Source organism: Ursus maritimus, unplaced genomic scaffold, assembly GCF_017311325.1.
Source record: "Ursus maritimus isolate PB19 unplaced genomic scaffold, ASM1731132v1 scaffold_7, whole genome shotgun sequence".
In the NCBI taxonomy this organism is placed as follows: domain Eukaryota; kingdom Metazoa; phylum Chordata; class Mammalia; order Carnivora; family Ursidae; genus Ursus; species Ursus maritimus.
The window spans coordinates 83,647,844-83,667,455 of record NW_024426885.1 but is presented as its reverse complement, the minus strand read 5'-3'; the positions used below and the strand labels follow the sequence as shown (position 1 = coordinate 83,667,455).

The 19,612-nt window shown below is 40.6% G+C and overlaps 1 pseudogene; it reads right to left on the bottom strand.

Moving 5' to 3' along the window:
- Positions 1-1,563: 1,563 nt before the first annotated feature.
- LOC103661958 lies at positions 1,564-2,922 on the bottom strand (annotated as a pseudogene).
- Positions 2,923-19,612: the final 16,690 nt, after the last annotated feature.

The following is a 19,612-nucleotide window of genomic DNA, read 5'->3' as shown; positions in this document are numbered from 1 at the left end:
ATATGTAGGGTGCAGACCTTACCCCAGTCCAAGGGTGGTCTTGAAATCAGGGCTTTCTCATGCTTGCTACTAAATCCTTGTTGTCAGCTAACATGCCTGGGATGTGGTTGGCAGTAAACATTTATTGGCTGAAAAAATGAGTGAATGAATGTATACATACGTAAACTGTGTCTGTATGTATCTCTTTCCCGTTCAAGAAATGTATATCAGGGGGCGCCTGGGTGGCACAGTGGTTGGGCGTCTGCCTTCGGCTCAGGGCGTGGTCCCGGCGTTATGGGATCGAGCCCCACATCAGGCTCCTCCGCTAGGAGCCTGCTTCTCCCTCTCCCACTCCCCCCTGCTTGTGTTCCCTCTCTCGTTGGCTGTCTCTATCTCTGTCAAATAAATAAATAAAATCTTAAAAAAAAAAAAAAGGAAATGTATATCAGAATGTAGGTGAGTGAAAGTAGTATCGTTACAGGAATGACTTAGAAATATTCTAACTGTAATAAAAGTAAATTATTTAGAAACTTCCATTTTTTTTGTTCGTACTTTATTTACAACATATATCACAACTGATGGGACACTATCTACCTGAAAATATATCCATTGGTGAGAAATGAAATAAGATGTATGTAATGAGCAATGTCAACTCAGCATGTGAAATCTACATTTTAGTCAAGTGGCAAGAAGTACATGATTAGTTCAATGAACTGAGAAGTTAAATATTTGTTCTTCATATTATGTCCCAAAGTTATTTACATTATTATGAATTTGAACACTTGTGGACCTGTCACCAGAAATGGCAATTATTTTTCTGGTTATTTTGAAATGCAGTCGTGGGGAGCTGGGAATTGAAAAAAAGAAGAAAAAAAAAAGAGATTTGGCAACCAATTAGAGACGTGCCTGATACAGCTCTGGGAACCAGCAGAGGGCGCTGAAGCATTTTCCTGACCCCCAGGGGACGTTCAGCGGTATCCCCAGGTAACGTGAGGAGCAGCAGCTTTCAAACTTTTTAAATTTGAAAATTGTGTACAATTATATAAAAATTGGTTCATATAATTTTCGATATATTATAAAAAGCAATAAAAGGAAGGCCTTTAAACATTTAGAGAACCGCAGGACTCGAAAGTGTTCAGATTTTCTTAGCTAATGAGAATTATTCACTCATCTGTTTAATAAACACATGAAACTATAGGTGTGGGTGTCCTGAATCCCTTTCCCCCACCCCCACCTCATTCTAAGTTAATTTCCGTTGAATTTTTGCTACTGGGGAGATTTTTGTGTTGAATAAGGTCGTGGTGAAGTAGAGAACTGGGAAAGCCAGCAAGGTGAAATTAATAGAAACATCATGACAAAGAGTTATCAGAAAATCCAGGAAAGTTTAGATGGTTGGTGTGGAGGGGAAGGATTCAGCTCTCTGTGAGCTGGCTTTGAAGAACTTGGGGTAGAGAAGGGTTTGGGTGATAAAATGAAGAAAAGAGCAGCTCCACGTATGAGATGGTATTAGGAAGTAAATAGAGAAAAAATTTTAAGGTTTTCTTTGTGTTACATTCGTATTCTCCTTTTGGCATTTTTTTTTTTTTGGCAGGGTACAGTATACTTTATTGATGGTACGTGACAAGGTAAGGCTCTCCAAGCCCCTCCACTTCTTCAGGGGGTCTGGGATGGAAACCATGTGGAGGTCGGGGGATTCTCAGTGTGTTGCGGGATGAGGTGGGGTGAGGACTCCCCAGCAGCTGAGGGCCTTTCTCTTCCTCTTGCTCTCACTGGGGCTGGTGGTCTAGGGGGCAATTACACCTTGGAGGCCATGTGGGCCAGAAGGTCCACTACCTGTAGTGTAGCCAAATTCATTGTCATACCAGGAAAGGAGCTTAACAAAGTGGTCATTGAGAGCAGTGTCAGCCCCGGGATTGAAGGTGGAGGAGTGCATGTCACTGTTACAGTCACAGGAGACAACCTGGTCCTCAGTGGAGCCCAGGGTGCCCTTGATGGGGCTCTCGATGCCTGCTTCACCACCTTGTTGATTGATGTCATTGTATTTGGCAGCTTTCTGCAGGCAGAAGGTCAGATCCATGGCTGACAGGTTGGTGGTGGGGACACAAGGACCATGCCAGTGAGCTTCCCATTCAGTTCAGGAATGATCTCACCTACAGCCTTGTTTTCAGTAGAAACAGGGATGATGCTCTGGGCAGCCCCTCGGACTTCCCAGAGGAGCCATCCATGGTCTTCTGGGTGGCAATGATGGCGTGGACTGTGGTCATGAGTCCTTCCATGATGCTGAAGTTGTCATGGATGAACTTGGCCAGAGTGGCCAAGCAGTTGGTGGTGCAGGAGGGATTGCTGACAACGTTGAGGGAATTGTCATACTTTTCATAGTTCATGCCCATCACAGACACGGGGGAATCAGCAGAAGGGGGGAGATGATGACCCTGTTGGCCCCACGCTTCCAGTGAGCCCCCGCCTTCTCCATGGTGTTGCAGATCACAGTGGATTCTACAACACACTCAGAACCAGCATCGCCCCATTTGGTGTTGGCGGGATCTCCCTCGTAAAAGATGGAATTGGGCTTTCTGTTGATGACAAGTTTCCCGTTCTCAGCCTTGACTGCCCCATTGCACTTGCCATGGGTGGGATCATACTGGAACATGCAGACCACGTACTTGAGGTCAGTGAAGGGGTCATTGGTGGTGACCATATCCACTTTGCCAGAATAGAAAGCAGCCCTGATGACATGGTGCTCAATACAGCCAAGTCCACTTACTCCACCCTTCCCCATCACGTCTTGGGCGGTGGCTGGCACTGCGCCAGAAGATGCAGCTATTTGTCCGCTGGGGAGGAGCAGTGAGCCTCCCTCTGGTATTCTTAAAAGTCTTCTCTGAAAAGTTCAGTTTATTTTCAGTTCTCTCTAGGAGCCAGACTACTATTTTTTGTGATATAACTCTATGCTGTATCTAGTTTCAAGACCCAGTAAACCAGTTCAGTTTAACGTGGGCTATTGAAGTATTCCAAATAAAGAGATGAAAATACCATTATTTCCCAATAACGTGATTATACACCTAGAAAACCCAAGGACAAAAACAGACACATAGACCAATGGAACAGAATAGAGAACCCAGAAATGGACCCTCGGCTCTTTGGGCAACTAATCTTTGATAAAGCAGGAAAAAACATCCAGTGGAAAAAAGACAGTCTCTTCAATAAATGGTGCTGGGAAAATTGGACAGCTACATGCAAAAGAATGAAACTTGACCACTATCTAAACTTCATACACAAAAATTAAGGATAGGTCAAAGACTTAAATGTAAGAACTAAAACTACAAAACTCTTAGAAGAAAATATAGGGTCAAAGCTTCACAACATTGGATATGGCAATGATTTATTGGATATGACTTCAAAGTGCAGGCAAAAAAATAATATATAGACAAATTGGACTTTATAAAATATTTAAAGTTTTGTTCACCAAAAAAATAAATCAACTGAGTAAAAAAGCAACCCTTAGAATGGAAGAAAACATCTGCAAATTATATACCTCATAAGGGATTAATACCCAGAATACAGAGAGAACTCCTAGAACACAACAACAACAAAACCCAAAGCAATAAATGGACAAAGGACTTAAATAGACATTTCTCCAAAGAAGACATACAAATGGCCAATAAGCACGATATGATGCTCAACTGCTAGTTATTAGGGAAACGTAAATAAAATACAGTGAGATACCACCTTATACCCATTAGGACGGCTAGTATAAAAACAAAACAAAATAACAGCTTTGGTGAGGTTGTGGAGAAATGGGAACTCTTGGACCCTGTTGGTGGGAAAAAAAGACATTATAGCCACTGTAGAAAGTGGTATGGCGATTCCTCAAAATATAAAAAACAACTATCATATGACCTAGCAATTCCATTTCTGGGCCCATAATCCGAAAGAACTGAAAGCAGAGTCTTGAAGAAATATTTCTACTTCCATACGCGGCAGCATTATTCACACTAGCTAAAACGTAGAAGCAACCTAAGTACTCCTCAGGAATATTACTCAGCTATCAGAAAGAACGAATTTTCAACATTTGCTGCAACATGGACAGGTCTGGAGGAGATAATGCTAAGTGAAATACGTCAAGCAGAGAAAGACAACTATCATATGATTTCTCTCATCTATGGAACATAAGAACTAGGATGATCGGTAGGGGAAGAAAGGGATAAAGAAAGGGGGGAATCAGAAGGGGGAATGAAGCATGAGAGACTATGGACTATGAGAAACAAACTGAGGGCCTCAGAGGGGAGGGGGGTGGGGGAATGGGATAGACTGGTGATGGGTAGTAAGGAGGGCACGTATTGCATGGTGCACTGGGTGTTATACGCAACTAATGAATCATCGAGCTTTACATCGGAAACCGGGGATGGACTGTATGGTGACTAACATAATATAATAAAAAATCATTAAAAAAAAAAAAAAGAAAAGCCAAGGATTCAGTTCTAGAAACAACTGGACATAGTATGGAGTATAGGAAACTGAATAGGCGAGAGTGTAAACAACAGACACACACATACACACATGTGATGCCCACAGCATTTTATCTGTAATTGTAGGAAAACAAAGCGACAAAATAAAGGCCAATTTCCAACACCCACACAAAGTACTTGAGAGAAAAATATGTAAGATCTTTGTGAAGAAACAATAAAAACTTATGGAAAGTTAAAACAAATGATTTGAGTGAGTAGAGAAGATTGATAGCTATATTATGCTCCTGGATAGGAAGACAAATATTATATGAAATGTCTATGTGTCATCTCCAAGTTAATTTACGTATTTAATTCAGTCTTAAGAAAAATCCCAGAATGGTTTTAAAAACTTGACAAAATGTTTCCCAAATGGATATAAAAGAATAAGTATAACAGAATACATTTAAAAAATTCTCAGAGGGAAATATAATGGAAAAATATAATAAGGTAGATTAGCGTTATCAGGTATTAAAGATATAAGACAAAGCAGCTCCAGGTAAAAGAGTATAGCTCTGAGGCAAAAATAGACTAATACAGTCACAGCACCAAAGAGCTCATCCAGAAATGGACCCCAATATACAGTACAAGGTAAATATCAAAGACAACCAGGGAAGAAAATATTCGCTAGTGGATGTTGGGGTAGGTAATTTGGGTGGAGTAAAAAAAAAAATAAAAATAGATATTTACCTCAATCCATACACAAGAATGAATTCCAGAATACCTAAAGAAATCATAGTTCTGAACAGAATGGAGTAATCAGGGACCATATTAACACTCCCACTGGAAACAACTAACACATGGACAAAATAGATGAAACAATGGTTTTCAAAACACTGTATATCAGGCAGATAAGTTACCAGTGATCCCAGAGAGACATGAAAAGAGAGGTGGTCCTATGGTTGCCCCAGTGTACTGCCTTGGGAGAGTCTCTTGGTCACAGCCCGAGGAGGGAAACCCAGGCAGAGCACAGTGGACTCTCTGAGCTGAAGACATGGAGCTAAGAGTCCAAGGAGCACGAGGTGGCTAAAGCTTGCAGGACAGAGTACTGAAGAAGAGAAACCCTCAAAGAGAGAGCGAGAGAGCTGTGGAGATCTACAGGGATTCCCCCTTGAGTACTGGTCAGAGCTTGCTAAAGCTGAAGAAAGAGCCATCTGAAGGGATTAGCGGGAACAGTGCCCACATTCACACAGCACCGAGAATAGAGCCGGTTCCTACCAGTGAGGTGAAAGCCTCATGACCGGGTAGAGTTCACAGAAGTCTTGCCTCAGAAGTGGTGTAATTGGAGCAACTGGCTGGACGTAAGCTCGGCTCCAGGGTCCCCCAACACAACTCAACAGGAAGACATGGAAGAGAGAACTGTTGGCAAGTAACCTAGCTACGTTCCAGAGCAAAACTCAGCGGTGTCTAAAGGAATACAAAAATATCCAGCACGCAACAAGGTGATTTTCACAATATCTGGTATTGAATAGAAAATGATGAGGACCACAGAAAAGGAAGAAAATACAACACATAATGAAGAAACATCAATTGAAACAGACTCAGAACTAACACAGACATTGGAATTAGCAAAGACAATAATCAATTGTTATAACTATTCTGTATGTTCAAAAAGTTAATAGAGACATAGGATATATTTAAAAAGGCCCACATTGAGCTATGAGACAAGAAAACTGTGATGTGTAAGATGAAAAATACCCTGAATGGGAGTAATGGCAAAGTAGATGTCAGAGAAGAGAAGATTAGTGAACTCGAAGCATAGCAATAGAAACTACCTAAAATGAAACACCCACAGACAGAGAATTGTTTTTTGAAATGAACAAAGCACCAGTAAATTATGAGACAACCTTAAATGGATGGGTGTATTTGCAATTGGAATCCCCATAGGCAGGGGTAGACAGAAAAAAATATCTGAAGAGATAATGGCTGGACATTTTCCAAAGTTGATGACAAATGATGAATCTATAGAGTCAGGAATCACGATAAACATCCACACAAGAAACAGGAAGAAAAGGACACCAAGTCTTATCATAATCAAAATACTAAAAAATATAAATATAAAAACTTTAATAGTAGAAGAAACAGAAAATACTGGAATTCCATATTTATCAACTTGGGGGATAATATGAGAGAGAACTTCCCAGATGCTCAGAAAACAATTATTGAAGGAAAGATCAGCAGATATAACACAAATTCAAATATCTGATGCTTTTTTTTAAAGACTATTTTAAAGATGTATTTATTTTTTTTATTTTACAGAGAGAGAGAACAAGTCGAGGGGGAGGGGGACGGAAAGGGAGAGAAGCAGAGTCCCTGCTGAGTGCAGAGCCTGACGTGGGGCTCCATCCCATGACCCTGAGATCGTGACCTGAGCAGAATCAAGAGTCAGGCACTTAACCAACTGAGCCACACAGGTGCCCCTGATGCTTTTAAAATAATGCATAAACAAACTTCAAAGACAAGCAACAGAGTGAAAAAACAAATATAGACAAATACAGAAGGTAAGAGGATAATATTATACATGTACATAACACACAGCTCCTAATAATAATGAGAAAAACATTAAGATTTCAATATATGGACAGCCAAAAAACATAACCAAATGATTCACACACACAAAATCTAACACGTAAATTTATGGGGAAGTATCCAGCTTTGTTAGAAAGCAAACAAATGTCAATTAGAATAATGCACCTCATGCCTACGAAATTAGCAAATGTTTACAAAAGTAACATTGTTTATTCCTCAAGAAAACAGATTTTAGTTCATATTTTCATGCATCGCCAATGATACTATGAAGTGGTGCCGCCCTTTCAGAAGTAATTTGGAAATACGCATCAGGAGCTCAAGCTATGTTCATACCCATGGACTTACGGATTCCATTTCTGAATGCCTGTTAACAACCCAACATTCTACAGCCATAATCAGACTATTATCACTACACTGTGTGGGACAGTAAATTTTTAAAAGTACACTTATGTATAATTAAATGTAAATTCAGTTAATATAAGTATATATTTTAAATAAAAATTTTTGAAAACTATACTTTGGTATTTTTAAACAAAAGTAATTGAAGATCTTTTCCTAACTTATCTATGCATACCAATCATTTTTACATGATATTTTCCATTTTAAATCAGCCTCTCATATTTAAACCTTCACAAGTATAGTCACCATTTTTCTCCATAAATAAGTTTGCATAGCTTATTGCAGATAATATATTAACGACTATTTAAACACCGGTGTGCATTTGGGGTTATGCTACTTTGAAGGCTTTTCTTTAGCCTGAGAACAAAGAGCATACTTTGAAGAAGGGATTCAGTTCAAGGAGTCGGGTTTCTACAACAGGAGGAGGAATGAAATGAATTCACTCTGTTTAATGATCTTATGCAGACATTGGGAAAGTTTTCATTATGTATCTCAGAGAATCTTTCTGTAAAAGTCAATGTAATTACAACAGTTTTAAGGTGTAATTGTAGACATTAAAGAATCGTAGAACTAAAGGATGATATATTTATATATAAGGCGGTTATTTTTTGATTGTTAGGTAAAGGGGAAAAGCATTTCATTCAAAGCTCCAAAATTGGTCAGGTCAAAATTATTGGGACAGTCTGAAGGTTGGAAAGATGATGTTATACCTTCAAAAAATTAATTAAATGCACACTAGCAAAGTGAGTCCTATTATACTTCACACATGTTGTTAGTCTTATCTCTTCATTGAATGTGCTTTCAAACATTTCAGAGGGTCTCAGAATCTTTAGGGAGCCGTGCTATTGTACAGGAAGTACAAAGAAGACTATAAAAATAACAGAACGGACTCTTTCTCGTACCTCCTTCCAATTATAAGGACCTTGGGATCGCCGAGCCAGAGACGGGAATCGTGAGTAGTTTGCCTCAGTTGTGGGTGTAGCTTATTTGACAATGCTTTGTGGGAACTAACACTGAGATCACCAATAAAATGAGTTTCCAAGTAATACCAGATTTGCCACTACGTCATTCAATTCAAGTCAATTCAATTAACATTAATATATCTCTACAGAATGTCCCACCCTTTGACAAATGCTGAAAAGGTGACCGATCCATAGGGCTGGATTTAGCCAGAAGGAAGCATTAGCGAGTCTAGTACAAAAGGGAGCCTTTTAGCATCACCTCTGCCTTTCTGTTTAACAGGGAGGAGACCAGAGATTGAGGGCACAAAGGGGTCAGCTTTCCCTGGAGAGTTCCTTTTCTCGGAGAAGGTGACAATTGAGCTGTGTCTTGAAAGGTCGAATCGAGACAAACAAGGGGATGACACGCTGGGGGACAAGTCATTCCGGGCAGTGGGGCCAGCCATGAAAAAGCACAGATATGAAGCCGAGTGTTTGGGCAGCTGTCAGCCCAAGTGGAACGTGGGTTGTGCTAGAAGGAAAAAGGCAAGGAAGGAGGTGAGATCCAGAGATGGAGGTCAGGTATGGGAGACGTTCTAAGCCAAATCCCCTAAAAGGCAGGGAGTTGTAGGTGGTGACTCTGGCCTCCTGTGGAGGTTCGGTCAAAGGGGTGAAGCCTGGCTGTGGAGACCAGTAGGAGATCGCTGTAATAGTTCGGTCCTGAGGTTATGTTAACATTTTAATAAATGTCCCTGCAGATGCCACTGAGAAATTATTTCCTCCATTCTTGGAGTATAATTGGTTGGAATTTTAAAAGCTGAAAGATTTAAAACTGTGCACGGAGTTTATGAAATAAAAAGAGCTACCGGAAAGGAAATCATCAAACAAACAAAGAAAAAACCACTCATGGTGATTAAGACACTGAGCCTTTACCCATGTGGAGCTTGGAGGGAACTCACCAGCACCCTAACTCTAGGACATGGTTTCCAAATTGCCACAGAAAAGACACTGTAGCTCTTAATGGAACGACTGGATGCTGCAGCGAGGAGGTCACATCTATCAAACTAACCTTCCCCTGGTAGATTTTCCACTGCTCTGTCACAGTCTTTTTTTCCCCTAGGGCTAACTGAAAGTTGTGTTAGGGTTAGCACAGAATCTACATATTTAAATAGATTCAGCCAGAACGAAGACACGAACTGAGATAGTTTTATCAGTGGAGTTATTATCAATAGTTACAGAGTCCCTACCAAATGCTATATTTCATGTTATTTTATTTCATTTTAAAGATTTTATTTATTTACTTTGAGAGAGAGAGAAATCACAAGTGGGAAGAAGAGGCAGAGGGAGAGGGAGAGGGAAAAGCAAACTCCCTGTTGAGTAGAAAGCCCAATTTAGGGCTCAATCCCAGAACCCCAAGACGCCAAGATCTTGACCTGACCCGAAGGCAGAGTCTTAACTGACTGAGCACGCAGGCGCCCCCAAATGCTATATTTTAAATACTGAGCTTTTGTCCTTGCTTTGTTACGTGCAATATTGAAGGAAGGTTTGTGTTTTTAGCCTTTTGTTCTGGGTTTGGTTTTGGGGTTTTTTTTGTGTGTTTTTTTGTTTGTTTGTTTTGTTTTTGGTACTGTGGTCTTTCCCTTTTAGTTAAAACTGTTGAAAATAGCAACACTTGTCCTCCTTCCCTTCAGATGATATTGATGACATTCCCCTAACTCTAACTGCGGGTCCTGTCTCCTCTGGATGCTCAGCAGAAACTCTGAGGACTGTGCATATTATAGTTTTGCAGATGAGTCAGGAATGGCCCAGAAAAATCCATTATGATGCCTCGCATGTATGTCTTTAGGCAAAGCAATTATGTTTCCACATGTAGCATTTTAGAACGCAAGTGTCCTTAGAGATCGTGCAATCCAACTCTGCATTGTAGATTAAGAACGTTTCAGTAAGATTCCGTGTTCACTCAGGTCGCCTGGGTGGCTCAGTCATTTAAGCGTCTGCCTTCGGCTCAGGTCATGAGGGCCTGAGCTCCGCATCGGGCTCCCTGCTCAGCGGGAAGCCTGCTTCTTCCTCTCCCACTCCCCCTGCTTGTGTTCCTTCTCTTGCTGGCTGTCTCTGTCAGATAAATAAATAAAATCTTAAAAAAAAAGATTCTGTGTTCACTGATCAGATTAGCAGATTATAAAAAGATTATGATATTCAGTGCTGATAAAGGTGTGCAGAAGGCACATTCTCATACTCTCCTGGGGGAGAGATAAAGCAGTATGCTTTTGGAGGGTAGTTTGGTACTCCCTACATAAATTGAAATATGTATACCTCGGCAGTTCCATTTTTAGAAAGCTATGCTTTAGAAACTTGATACATATACATGGGGGTATATGTACCAATGTGCTTGTTGCAGGATTTTTAGATGGTTAAAATTTGGGGTCGGTCTAAATGCCCCATAATGGGAATTGTCAAATAAATTAGGATATGTCTGTATCATGAAAGAGTGTCCAAGATGCACTGTTTAGTGCGAAAAGCAAGTTACAGGACAATATATAGAGTTTGATCCCATTTTTATTGAAACATATATATATTTATTTAAGTGCTTATAGAGGAATGTGTCAAGTGATATACACCAAATTTTTTTTAAAGATTTTATTTTTATTTATTTGACAGAGATAGAGACAGCCAGCGAGAGAGGGAACACAAGCAGGGGGAGTGGGAGAGGAAGAAGCAGACTCCTAGCAGAGGAGCCTGATGTGGGGCTCGATCCCAGAACGCTGGGATCACGCCCTGAGCCGAAGACAGACGCTTAACCGCTGTGCCACCCAGGTGCCCCTCAAGATTCTTTTTTCTGTATAGACCATTGTAATCATCATAGAAATATTCATTTATAGTTACTGTGCCCCACTTCTATGACCAATCCTAACCACTTCCCTAGCCACTAATCCACAAAAACAGGATTAAAACTCACTTGGATAGTACTCCATAGTGGCACAGAAGACCCAGACTTTCCAACAGAGCACGCAAGTCTCTTCCCAAAGTACAGAGGAATTTGCTATCATGTTTCCTCATCTGTTCTTAGAATATCTTCGCAGTTTTTCTCAAATAGTTGTTATTTTTAGCAGCATTTTGGTATTCGTGGTGCATAGCTCTACTGCTCTCCATGACATCAAACAAAATATATGAAATTTTGTTTACCTTAAAATCAACAGCAATATTAGCTTTTCCCATATGCCTAAGTTTAATTTTAGGGATTCAAAAATTTAAACTATAGATGGTGTGTACCATCTCTACACATGTCTCTATGAGAATGTAAGTGTATGTATATATCTACACATATATAACATGTATATGTATACATATATGTATATATATAATATTAATTTATTTTAGAGAGAGAGTACAAGCAGGAGAAGCAGAGGGAGAGGGACAGAGAATCTCAAGCAGACTCCCCACTGAGTGCAGGGCCCTGTAAGGGGCTCAGTCCCATGACCCTGAGATCATGACCTCGGCCGAAACCAAGAGTCAGACGCTCAACCAACTGCACCACCTAGGTGCCCCTATAAATATATATACATTTTAATAAAATTGGAATCAAAGTCTATATATTGTCCTATAACTTGCTTTTTCCATCAAACGGTATATCCTGGACACTCTTTCCAACTGTAGCCTCATATTTCCTGGTACTGAGATAACCCAATTTATTTAACAATTCCCATTATGATGGACATTTAGACTGACTCCGATTTTTAACCATCTAATATTCCTGCAACAAGCACGTTGGTGTATATATTCCCATATATATGTATTAGGTTTCCTTAGGATAGCTTCCTAAACTATTCCCAAACTTTAGGAATGCCCATAACTATTGGTTTGATCCTTTTCTCAATTAATAAATGAAGGGAAACATCTGAAAGTAATTCAGGATAAGCATTAAAAATATTATGTTTAAAAGAATATTTAATTATGTCAGAAAATGTCCCAACTATGTTAAATAAAAAGAGGTACAACAAATGTGTAACTCGAATTATTCCCATTCAGTCAACATACATATTTTATGTGCAATCACATATGCATAGAATAAGATCTTGAAAAAACGTATGCGAACATTAACATTTGCTCTGAATGATGAGCCTCTGATTTCCGTTTCTCCTTTATACCTCCTTGTGCTCTCTCGTTTCGTCCAAAGAATGTTTTCTTTTGACAACAGAAAAAAAAAATTTGTAAAGATTTGGAAGCCAATATAACCTGAAACAGTACATACTGAACATCTTTACCTGGGAATAATAGTCAATTCTAGGCATTCCTCGAAGAGAGCAATGAAACCTCAGATTAATGTGTGAGTACACTTACTGGTGGAGAAGTCAAATCGGATTTTGACTTTTTTGAAGAAAAAATGAACTTTGATAAAGAGAGAAAGGAGACCAAAGAGACAGAAAAGAGAGAAAGGAGGGAAGTAGGCTGGCCACTGGTCTGCCGGATTGGATCTCAGATTTTGGATACAGCAGGCACCAAGCCAAGGGATTTCCAAGCAGGGACTTGATGGGAGAAGGTAGATAGAGATAATCACTTTTAACATTTATATACACATACATGCATATATTTAAAAGGAATCATTTTTGAAATATCTACTGTTTTGTGAGCTGTTTTTCCCACCCCCTGGAATATTTTTCCATGCTAAAATCTCTGTTAATAGCTACATAATTTGAGAGTACTATAATTTATGTGTGTCCTAATGTATTTAAGTACTTTCCAAACATTTAGGCTGTGGGAAACATTCCATGTGTTAAAAATAAAAACCATATGCAGGAAGGGATTCTGGGTATGTGCCCCCCAAGGGAGGCTCATCTGTGACTTTACTATCCCTGCCTCACCTGGACCCGAGGGTTGTGGCAACCATGAGGAGAACTAGAACCTTTCCCCTATGCGAGGTTTAGCTGTGTTTGGGTGTCAGGTAAGAGCGAGGAGGTGAAAAGCATCAGGAAACTCCCGTGTGAAGCGTGAAAGAGAGGCTCCTGGTAGACCACGTACCACCAAAACGTACGCTCCCTCCTATGGTAGGTTGACTCTGAAAGCATGAGTGTGTCAGTGTTCCTGGCCCCAACATGTCACAAAAAAACTTAGAGCAGACTGACTCCACAGCGGCCCCACAGCCCCTGTACCAGAATTTGTGCCCTTATCCAAATCTCCTCCTTTTGATGTGAGTGAGGCCTGGGACTGGAGTCTGAGCCATGGAACATGGCAAAGGTGAAACCTGTGTGTGGTTACATTCATGCAATTGTAACAAGAGTCTTTTTTTTTTCTAATAATATTTTTTTATTGTATTATGTTAGTCACCATACAGTACATCCCTGGTTTTTGACGTAAAGTTCCATGATTCATTATTTGTGTATAACACCCAGTGTACCATGTAATACATGCCCTCCTTACTACCCATCACCAGCCTATCCCAATCCCCCAACCCCTCCCCTCTGAAGCCCTCAGTTTGTTTCTCAGAGTCCATAGTCTCTCATGCTTCATTCCCCTTTCTGATTACCCCCCTTTCTTTATCCCTTTTTTCTCCTACCGATCTTGCTAGTTCTTATGTTCCATAGATGAGAGAAATCATATGATAATTGTCTTTCTCTGCTTGACTTATTTCACTTAGCATTATCTCCTCCAGTGCCGTCCATGTTGCAGCAAATGTTGAGAATTCATTCTTTTTGATGGCTGAGTAATATTCCATTGTATATATGGACCACATCTTCTTAATCCAGTCATCTGTTGAAGGGCATCGCGGCTCCTTCCATGATTTACCTATTGTGGATAATGCTGCTATGAACATTGGGATGCATATGGCCCTTCTCTTCACTACATCTGTCTCTTTGGGGTAAATACACAGAAGTGCAATTGCTGGATCATAGGGTAGCTCAATTTTTAACTCTTTAAGGGACCTCCACACTGTTTTCCAGAGTGGCTGTACCAACTTGCATTCCCACCAACAATGTAGGAGGGATCCCCTTTCTCCACATCCTCTCCAACAATTGTTGCTTCTTGCCTTGTCAATTTTTGCCATTCTAACTGGCGTAAGGTGGTATCTCAGTGTGCTTTTGATTTGAATTTCCCTGATGGCTAATGATTTTGAACATTTTTTCATGTGTCTGTTAGCCATTTGTATGTCTTCATTGGAAAAGTGTCTGTTCATATCTTCTGCCCATTTTATGATTCGTTTATTTGTTTCTCGTGTATTGAATTTGAGAAGTTCTTTGTAGATCTTGGATACCAGTCCTTTATCTGTAGTATCATTTGCAATTATATTCTCCCATTCTGTGGGCTGCCTCAGTTTTTTTGACTGTTTCCTCGGATGTGCAGAAGCTTTTTATCTTGATGAAGTCCCACAAGTTCATTTTATCTTTTGTTTCTCTTGCCTTTGGAGATGTATCATGAAAAAGGTTGCTGTGGCCAATGTCGTAAAGGTTGCTGCCTATGCTCTCCTCTAGGATGTTGATGGATTCCTGTCTCACATCGAGGTCTTTCATCCATTTGGAGTTTATCTTTGTGTATGGTGTGAGAGAGTGGTCAAGTTTCATTCTTTTGCATGTAGCTGTCCAATTTTCCCAGCACCATTTATTGAAGAGACTGTCTTTTTCCCACTGAATGTCTTTTCCTGCTTTACCAAAGATTAGTTGCTCAAAGAGCCGAGGGTCCATTTGTGGGTTCTCTATTCTGTTGCATTGGTCTATGTGTCTGTTTTTGTGCCAGTACCATGCTGTCTTTGTGATCACAGCTTTGTAGTACAACTTGAAATCTGGCATTGTGATGCCCCCAGCTTTGTTTTTCCCTTTTCAACACTTCCTTGGCGATTCAGGGCCTCTTCTGGTTCCACACAAATTTAAGGGCTGTTTGCACCCACAAACTACTAGAAGTTATAGAGCAATTCAGTAATGTGGCGGGATACAAAATCAATGCTCAGAAATCAGTTGCATTTCTATACATGAACAATGAGACTGAAGAAAGAGAAATTAGGGAATCCATCCCATTTACAGTCGCACCAAAAATCATACGTTATCTTGGAATTAACTTAACCAGAGACGTAAAGGATCTATATTCTAGAAACTACAAATCACTCTTGAAAGACATTGAAGAAGACACAAAAAGATGGAAAAATATTCCATGCTCATGGATCGGAAGAATTAACATAGTTAAAATGTCCATGCTACCCAGAGCAATCTACACTTTCAATGCTATTCCGATCAAAATACCAATGCCATTTTTCAAAGAACTGTAACATCAGTCTTGACAGAAGACTCTTTCTTGCTGGCTTTGAGGAAACAAGTGATTTGGGGGCAGACCCAGATGGCAAGGAACTGAGAGCAGCTGGCAGCCAACAGCTAGAATGAAACAGAGGCCCTCAGTCCAACAGCCCAGCAAGAACTGAGTGTTGCCAACAACCTGATGAGCTTGGATGCAGATCCTTCCCCAGTTGAGTTTTAGATGAGTGCCCACCCACCACCCCAGCTGACACCTTAATTGCAGGTTTATAAGATGCTGGAGTAGATGAGCCAGGCTAGCTGTGCCTGGACTCCCGACCCATGGAAAGTGTGAGGTACTTAACGTGTGTTGGTTTGAACCACTAAGTTTGCAGTAATCTTGGTACCTATCAACGAATACTAATACAAAGCTCAATGATGCCCTGAGTCTTCAGTGACCCTGAGCCTCTGAAAATAAGAAGAAAGTGAGAACAGAAAGACTGTGTGATCTGACACTGTTCACCTGCCTGTTTCACGTTGCCAACCCACTGGAATAAAGACGGCTCAACTTTTATTACATGAGGGATAGCTAACAACTTGGGCAATTCAACATCAAATCAGAGTTCCAATGAGCCGACAAAGAAAAATACATCTTATTTAAGAAGTACTAGCCAGGGGCACCGGGTGGCTCAGTCAGTTAAGCGTCTGCCTCTTGGTTTTGGCTCAGGTCATAATCTTAGGGTGCTGGGATTGAGCCCCATGTCGGGCTCCACACTCGGCATGGAGTCTGTTTAAGGCTGTCTCTCCCTCTCCCTCTACCCCTTCCTCCCCACTCGCGTACTCTCTCTCTCAATGGAAGAAAGAAAGAAAGAAAGAAAGAAAGAAAGAAAGAAAGAAAGAAAGACTAACCAAAAAGAGGAGTACGTAAGTCAGAACTAACACAACATGTCTAGCAAAATGGAGTTGCTGAAGATGACAGACAACATCATGAATTTTAAAAAATCATAATAAAGAAGTCTCACTTTTAGTACTTAGTAGTTGGGATGGACTAATTTTTTTACAGATTAAATTTATAAAATCTTCACAAAATATGAAAAACAGTAACTTAAAGTACTAGAGAATGACCCCAAAGCAGACAAACACTGGAGAGAAGTTGACTCTTGAATGATGAGCTGTGTACCAGTAAGATCTCTCAGTATGATCTCAGCCTTTTTTCTCATTTTTTAATTCCCTGCTAGAAGTCAGCCAGGCTCTGCTGAACCTCTGTGTCTTGGTTTGTCAACGGTCTCCCATGTCCTGGCCTTTCCCTGAATCTTCTTGTCTCTGTGGACTCAGGATCTCAGTGCTCTCCACTCCCCACCAGCAAAGCCCCTGGTCCTTCAGTATGGCCCCCAGCCCTTCCCTTCCCATAGCTGTTCTTTCTTTTCCCTCAGGGCTGCGTTACGCTGTTCCTAACAACTCTCAAATTACAACCATCCGCATTATCTACACACATAGTGAACGTGGCATAGAGCATCACTATCCCAAATTAGTATAGCCTTATGTCATATTGTAGGTCAATGACCTATAAAGCCTACTCATCTTATACCTATTTGACCTCTTTCTCCAGCTATTCACTGTTTTTCTTACACAAAACTATGCTTCGACCTCAGGATCTTTGCACTGGCTGTTTCATCCGTCGTAAATGGCCTTCCCCCCAGGTAAACTTGGCTCTCTTTCTTTTTCTGATCTTTGCTCAAATGTCACCTTTTCGGTAAGCCCTTACCTAGAAATCTTGTCTAAAACGATCAACCCACTACCACTGTCATGACACTCCTTCCTCCCTTTCCTTAGCGTTAATTATATAACATGCTAGATGTCTTACTTAGCTTGCTTGCTACCCATTTCTCCATCTAAAACGTAAGTGCCATGTGTGTATGGATTGGTGTCTGGATTTTTTTTTTTTCGTTTGTTTTTTCTGTAGTGTTTGGAACAGTGATTGACACATATTAAGCACTCAATAATTACTTGTTGAATTTCTCAATTTGGCTTAAGAGTTTCATTTTCTCATAGTATAATTTCTCTCACAGATTAGGGGCCTGGCACTAAATTGCAGAGGTATCTTGGGTGACCCATAACCACGGTTTTAATGTTCTAGCTCCCTTTGGCTAGAAATGGTACTTGATCCTTGGTGACTAAGACAGAAGGAAATAGAATACCCAGGACTCCCAATGCACAGAGTCATGGGTTCTAAAGTTCATGTTTAAGTCAATTGTTTGGACATCCTGAACTCTTCTTCAGAACATGATTGGGCACAGCTAGTTAACTGCAGGGAGTCTGAGAAGACTGGGAAGTGCCAGAACTTGGAACCAGATCTGACCACTGGGATGGAGCACACTCTGGAAGGACAGGAACAGGTGCACTGAACTCTGAGGGTATTCAGTGTGGCCAACAGGAGACATTGTCCCGAAGGCAAGGGCACAGGCAGCAGGTAGCATTAGAAAAGGGCCCAGAGGAATATTGTGACCCCATTGGGAAGTAGAGTTTAGCAACTGGCCATTTACGAGTAGTGATACTTAAAAAACAAGTTTAGCGAAAGACACAATTAAGGCCATGCAAAAGCAAGCCAAAGAATAGAGAAAATATTTGCAATATGTCTAGGAACTGAATATTTAAGGAACTGTTTCAATCGGAAAAGAAAGACAACCCAATAGAAAAATGGGCAAAAGACATTAATAATCACTTCAAAAAAGACAACATCTGAATGTCTAATAAACATATAAATACATTCCCAGCCTCAATTACATTAAGGCCGCGATGAGATTTTACTACACACAACCAGGAGGGCTAACACTGAAAGGACTGGCCATACCAGGTGTTGGTAATGTTGCGGAACAATGGAAATTCTCTTACACTACTGGTGGAAGTGAAAATTGGTACAAATGCTTCGTAAAATTGTTGTTTCATAATTGCAGTCCTCTCGGGTATGAGCTCAACAGCTGCATCTTGTCCAAGAATGTTGGCAGCAGCATTATTTGTGATAGTTACTCTAGAAACAATCCAGATGTTGATCAACTGAGGAAGGGGCACATACATTGTGGAGTAGGCACGCCAGGACCACCGTTAAGAAACAAAAATAAAGGGGTGCTTGGGTGGCACAGTTAGCTGAGTGCCCGACTCTTGGTTTTGGCTCATGTCATGATCTCAGAGTGGGGAGATCGAGCCCCGCATCGGGCCCCATGCTCAGTGCAGAGTCTGCTTGAGATTCTCCCTCTGCCTCTGCCCTTCCTGCTCGTGCTCTCTCTCTCTCTCTCAAATAAATCTTGAAAAAAGAAAAAAAGAAATGAAAACAAACCACTGTTACACACAATATGACTGATTCCCTTATGCATGTCAAGCAGCAAGAAGCCAGATAAAAAGAATAAATATAATTCTATCTACGTAAAGTTCAAAAATAGTCAAAATTAATCTATAATAAAGGAAATAATAGTAATAGTTATCTTTGTGGAGCAGAGATAGTAACTGGGAGGGGCCCTGAGGGTTTCTGGGGTAGTGGTAATGTTCTATTTTCTGGTTTGGGTAGTAAGTGCTTTTTGTAAAATAAAGTCTTCAAGCTATACACTATACTTTTCTCTATGTATGATATATTTCAATAGAATATGTATTTAATTTTTTTAAAGAAAGAAAACACAGAGCCATCACTAGGAAACACCTTGGCACGTAGCAGGGCCCAACTCTGTGCAGGCGGTGAGGGATTAGAACCTCATTTGGATGAGGGGAACTGACGAGAGTTACAGCGCCACAACCCAGGAAGAGAGAAGCAGAGCTTTGGAATTATGCAGACAGCTTTTTTTTTTAAAGATTTATTTATTTATTTATTTGAGACAGAGAGACAGAAAGTGCAGGGAGGTCGGGGGAGAAGGAGAGGGAGAATCTCAAGCAGACTCTGAGCTCAGTGCAGAGTTCAACATGGCGCTCGATCTCAAGACCCTGAGATCATGACCTGAGCCAAAATCAGGAGTCAGACACTTAACCAAGTGTGTCACCCAGGTGCCCCTATGCAGACAGCTCT